Source organism: Pituophis catenifer, unplaced genomic scaffold, assembly GCF_029215685.1.
Source record: "Pituophis catenifer annectens isolate HBS135680 unplaced genomic scaffold, rPitCat1.0.hap2 SCAF_1, whole genome shotgun sequence".
NCBI lineage: Eukaryota > Metazoa > Chordata > Lepidosauria > Squamata > Colubridae > Pituophis > Pituophis catenifer.
In genome coordinates, this window is record NW_027256881.1 from 1,348,162 (window position 1) to 1,354,249 (window position 6,088).

The following is a 6,088-nucleotide window of genomic DNA, read 5'->3' on the forward strand; positions in this document are numbered from 1 at the left end:
GCCATTGAAGTTTGAGGCGGATGGAACGTTGGCTCACACTTGCTGCGCTGTGATTGGCTCCGGCGGAGTTTGAATTGCTCGGCGTGGGCGATGCTGCAGGCGCGTTCAGACGTGGCTACTCGCATCTCGGGAGGCTGCTCATCCCGGGTGGTTTTGAACGGGGATCGTCCCCGAGGAATCCTGACCTGGACAGGAAACCCTTTCCTGCCATAAAATCTCGGCTCACTGGGGCAAGTTCGCACGACACGTGAGCAATTGGGTTCAGTGAGTCGTGGGAATCCAGTCGTTTTGTCCACGGGATGGGTCAACCATGAACTTGGGCAGTGGTTTACAGGTAGTCCTCGGCTTGCAGCGGTTTCGTTTAGTGACCGTTCAACGTTACAACGGCACTGGGGGAAAAAAATGACTTATGACCGTTTTTTCAAAACCACAACTTTTGCACCCTCATGCGATCAAAATTTAAATGCTTGGCAACTGGTTCATATATACAACCCTTATGGGGTCATTTGATCACTTTTTGCGACCGTCTAATCAAGCAAAATCCATGGGGTAACCGGATTCACTTAACAACCGGGTTAGTAGCAACAGCGCTTAGACTTATAGACCGCTTCATAATGCTTTGCAGCCCTCTTTAAGCGGTTTTCCAGAGTCAGCCTCTTGCCCCCAACAATCTGGATCCTCACTTGACCGACCTCGTAAGGAAGGATGGAACACTGATTCAACCTTGAGCTGGTCAAAATTGAACTGCTGGCAGTGAGCAGAGTTAGCCTGCAATAGTAATACCACTTGAACTTATATACCGCTTCACAGTGCTTTTACAGCCCTCTCTAAGCAGCTTCTTGCCCCCAAGAATCTGGGTCCTCATTTTACCAAGGATGGAAGGCTGAGTCAACCTGGAGCTGATCAGGATCAAACTCCTGGCAGTGAGCAGAGTTAGCCTGCAATAGTATTACCACCTAGATTTATATACTGCTTCACAGTTCTTTACAGTAGTCTCTAAACAGATTACAGAGTCAGCCTTTTGCCCCCAACAATCTGGGTCCTCATTTTACCAACCTCCAAAAGGATGGAACCCGTTCCATCCTTTCGGTTTACTCAGCCGTGGCTGAGTAAACCTTGAGCCAGCCAGGATCGAACTGCCAAGGTGCAGGCAGTTGGCAGTCATCAGAAGTAGCCCTGCAGTACTGCCTTCTAATCACTGCACCACCATAGTAACTTATCAACTGCAGTGATTACAACGGGCAAGAAAAGTCGTAAAATGGGGCAAGACTCACTTATCAAATGTCTTCCTGAACAACAGAAATTGTGGTTGTAAGTCGAGGACTACCTGTATTTGTTTGGGGACCGCCTGTGCTGTAAACAGAACCCTTGTGTTTGGCCAATGGGGATTTAGTACCGTGTTTCTCCGAAAACATGACCCACCTCAATAATTAGCCCAAGCCTAATTTTTCGAGGGTGGGCCTAATATTACCCCACCCCAAAAATAAGCTGGGGGGGGAATGGGCGTGGCCAGAACAAGTGGCAGTGCGGGGGGGGCAACTGCCCGGCTGCAACTGCAGCCCACTGGCCCCTTGGGGCAGCGCAAATACCGCTTTTGCCCTTCTCTTTCTGGGCGCAGCGCTTCTGCTTGTTGGGCCAGCTACTTTGCTTTTTCCCTCTGTTGGAAGAAATCTCCTTCTGAGTTCAGCTCCAAGTGGGGAAAGACACTGGAAACATGGAGATTGCTTGGAAAGATGGTTTAATGGTGGACAGGATCACATGGCTTGAGTTCTTGAACAGAAAAGGGGCGGAGATGCTGTGAGTCCCCAGGTTTTAGGCCCTCTCTGGCTTTGAACTTCTGGGGCCCAGAAAGAGTATCCTGATTGGTTGTCAGACTCCCAGGGGGTGGGGTCTTAGCTAGCCTTGCTGGCTGATGTAATCTTCCCAGGTGCCATGCGGTGAGTTTCTGTTGCTAGATGGGTCCTATTGTGTTGAAGATGATGGTCCATTGACAAAGGTGGGGGGAATGAGTGAGCTTGTCTGAGGCCTTAATCGTCCATTGACAAAGGTGGGAGGCAGAAAGCTGCTTAGTCTTTAAAAGATGTTTCTCCATTTCTCATCCAGGGAAACATAATATTCTGCCTTTTTTAATATTTCCTAAAATATTTCATTCTTCTAGGAGAGGGGTGGGTGATAACTTCCTACACCTCTTTGGAAGGCGCTCAGGAGGCTTTTTGAAGAATGGGAGGAAAATGGGGAGGGGGATTTTCCTGCCTGTCATCCATTCCTCAAGCTCAGCACAGACTGAGGGAAGGATGGCAGGCAGGAAAATCCCCTTCCCCATTTTCCTCCCGTTTGCCAAAAAGCCTCCAATTTTCAAGTCTAAAAGAAAATAAGACTCGGTCTTATTTTCTGAGAAACACGGTATGTCGTGTTGAATTTTGGAAGTCTTCCGTGTGGCTGGTCTTCCTTGCCCACAACCTAGTCCAGAGAGTTATTTGATTATACACGTAATAACAGCTGCAAGAATTGTTTATGCTCAAAATTGGAAATTAGAGAAAATACCTTTGGAAGATGAAGTAATAAAAAAGATTTTAGATTGTGCAGAAATGAACCGATTAACTTTGTTGATTAAAGATAGGGAAGAATCAGAATACTTCAGAATATGGAATTACTTCTATTGTGGGTTGGAAAAGAGATATAAATGATTAATTTTGTAACTGTGTGTAAAAATTTGATGGCAAGAATATGGTTATAGGAATGAACTTTTATAGTGGTTTGGATGACGATTAAGAGAGAAGAAACTGTTGGAACAAGAAGAACAAAAAGAACGGAAGAAGTTAATACCAAGATGTCACAGGGGAGGGATCATTGATGTATTAAATGTTTGTTTGTCTTAAAAAATAACAAACTTTAAAAAAAAAAAAACCTAGTCCAGAGTGTGAGAAAGCCAGTTTTACGGTTCTGGTTTTCTTCTTAATCCTCTTGTTTGGGTAGATCTGGAAAGGTCAGGTTAACAAAGAAAAAAGAAATGCATAACTCAGTTGCTTGATGCTTCTTATAACAGGAACTTCAGCCAAGATCCACCGAAACAGATTACAAGTAATCCTCGCCTTACAACCACAAATGAACCCATCATATACACCCATGATGGCGAACCTATGGTGCGCATGCCACAGGTGGCACACGGAGCTATATCTGTGGGCACGCGAGCTTTGCTCTAGCCCAGCTCCAGCACGCATGTGCATGCTGGCAAGCTGATTTTTGGGCCTTCTGGACCCACCGGACGTTGGGAAACAGGCTGTCTCTGGCCTCCGGAGGACCTACAGGGGTGTGGGGAAGCCCGTTTTTGCCCTCCCCAGGCTCCTAGAAAGACTCTGGAGCCTGGGAAGAGCGAAAAAGGGGCCTTCCGGGCCCACCGGAAGTTGGGAAACGGGCTTTCTCTGGCCTCTGGAGGGCCTCTGGGTGGGGGGGGGAGGCTGTTTTCACCCTCCCCAGGCTCCAAGAAAGTGAAAAACGGGCCCACTGGGCCATCACATGCCAAAATTGGGGGGGGTTGCACACACATGTGCAGGGGGGGACGCATTGAATTATGGGTGTGGGCACGCACCTGCGCAACCCCCCTGTACTCCCCCTGCTTTTGGCATGCGACGGCAAAAAGGTTAGCCATCACTGATATACACTGTTAAGCAAGACAGTTGTTAAGTGGCTTTTGCCCCGTTTTACGACCTTTCTTGCCCCCGTTGTTAAGTGAAACCCTGCAGTTTCTAAGTTAGTGACCCGGATGTTAAGTGAATCGGGCTTCGCCATTGACGTTGCTCATCAGAAGGCCGTCAAAGGCAATCACGTGACTCCGGAACAGGGTTCTCATAATAACCACGCGTCATTTTGCCAAGAGTCCGAATTTTAATCATGCGACCATTGGGAAAGTACAACAGTCGTCAGCGTGAAAAACAGCCGTAACTTTTTTCAGTGCTGTTGTCACTTCAAACAAATGGTTTCAAGTTGAGGGCTACCTATAATTAGATATGTCATTTAATTATCCTTTTTTTCCCCATAATGCAGTGGTCCTCAACCTCTTTTTTTTTCTTCTCACCATTGACCTTCTTTAAATATCTTTTGTGGCCACGGAACCCCAAGACTTACCGTAAACTCAGGATTTAAATCATGATATTTCTTCAAGCCTTCAGGGAACCTCTGTGACATCAGCACATTACCCCCCCCCAGGGTCTGCGGACCACCATTTGAGAGCCACTGCCATAACAAATTGCTGCCTCAAACCAGAGGTGAAATCCAGCAGGTTCTAACAGGTTCTGACGAACCGGTAGCGGAAATTTTGAGTAGTTCGGAGAACCGGCAAATACCACCTCTGGCTGGCCCCAGAGTGGGGTGGGAATGGATTATTTTGCAATATCCTTCCCCTGGAGTGGGGAGGGAATGGAGATTTTGCAATATCCTTCCCCTGGAGTGAGGTGGGAATGGAGATTTTGCAATATCCTTCCCCCAGGAGTGAGGAGAGAATGGAGATTTTGCAATATCCTTCCCCCAGGAGTGGGGAGGGAATGGAGATTTTGCAATATCCTTCCCCCTGGAGTGGGGAGGGAATGGAGGTTTTGCAATATCCTTCCCTTGGAGTGGGGAGAGAATGGAGATTTTTTAATATCCTTCCCCTGGAGTGGGGAGGGAATGGAGATTTTGCAATATCCTTCCCCTGGAGTGGGGAAGGAATGGAGATTTTGCAATATCCTTCCCTTGGAGTGGGGAGGGAATGGAGATTTTGCAATATCCTTCCCCTGGAGTGGGGAAGGAATGGAGATTTTTTAATATCCTTCCCCTGGAGTGGGGAGGGAATGGAGATTTTGCAATATCCTTCCCTTGGAGTGGGGAGAGAATGGAGATTTTGCAATATCCTTCCCTTGGAGTGGGGAGAGAATGGAGATTTTGCAATATCCTTCCCTTGGAGTGGGGAGAGAATGGAGATTTTGCAATATCCTTCCCCTGGAGTGGGGAGAGAATGGAGATTTTGCAATATCCTTCCCCCTGGAGTGGGGAGGGAATGGAGGTTTTGCAATATCCTTTCCTTACCACGCCCACCAAGCCACCAAGCCCACAGAACCGGTAGGGAAACATTTTGGATTTCACCCCCTGTCTCAAACTATTTCTTTTTAAAAAAATTCTAAAGACTTGTCAGACACGGCAATAAAGATATCTGATTTCTTCCTCTTTTTTAAAAAATTCTTTTTATTTTTTATTCATAAACATTTTGAAGAGAGCGAATTGTCAGGGTATATCATTTACAAAAGAAAAACAGAGAAAACGCATTAAAAAGTACTATGTTTCCCCGAAAATAAGACCCTGCCTTATATTTTTTTTCGAACTCTGAAATAAGCGCTTGGCCTTATTTTCGGGGAGGTCTTATTATTTTGGGGCACATGGAGCAAGATGGGGCTCCTCTTGCCGTCTTACCTGATTTCCAGCTCTGTCTCCCTAACCCTAACCAGAGGAAATGGCAGGGATCAGCTGCGCATGAGTTTAAATATTTTGGGGGGGGGCTTATTATTAGCACATGTGCTCAAAAGCCCGATTGGGCTTGTTATCCAGGGAGGTCTTACTTTGGGGAAAACAGGGTATTAACACATATATTGGTAACAGTAGTAGTAATGTACCAGAGTAATTTAGCTAAACTTCTCTTTATATTGGCTTATTTATAATTCTGTTAAATATATTGGCATATTTATAAACCATCTTTATCTTTAATTCATACGTACCAATAATCTTCCTTCATCTAATTTCTACCTCTTCTCTCTAACCACTCATAAAATCTATTCCATATCAAGTAATATTCTGTGTTGTCCTTGTGTTTTATTTTTAGAAGTCAGCCTGTCCATCCCAGCACAGTCTTAACATTTTCCGAATTATATCCTCATCTGGTGGAGTATGCTCATTTTTCCAGTATTTTGCAAATACGATCCTTGCTGCTGTCAGTACATGCAAAACTAAAAAGGTATCTGATTTCATTGTAGGCGATTTCCTGATATGCGTTGCCCTTCTCAAACAATCCAGGCTAATGACACGAATGAGGTTATAGTTTAGCTTGGAATTTCAGAAA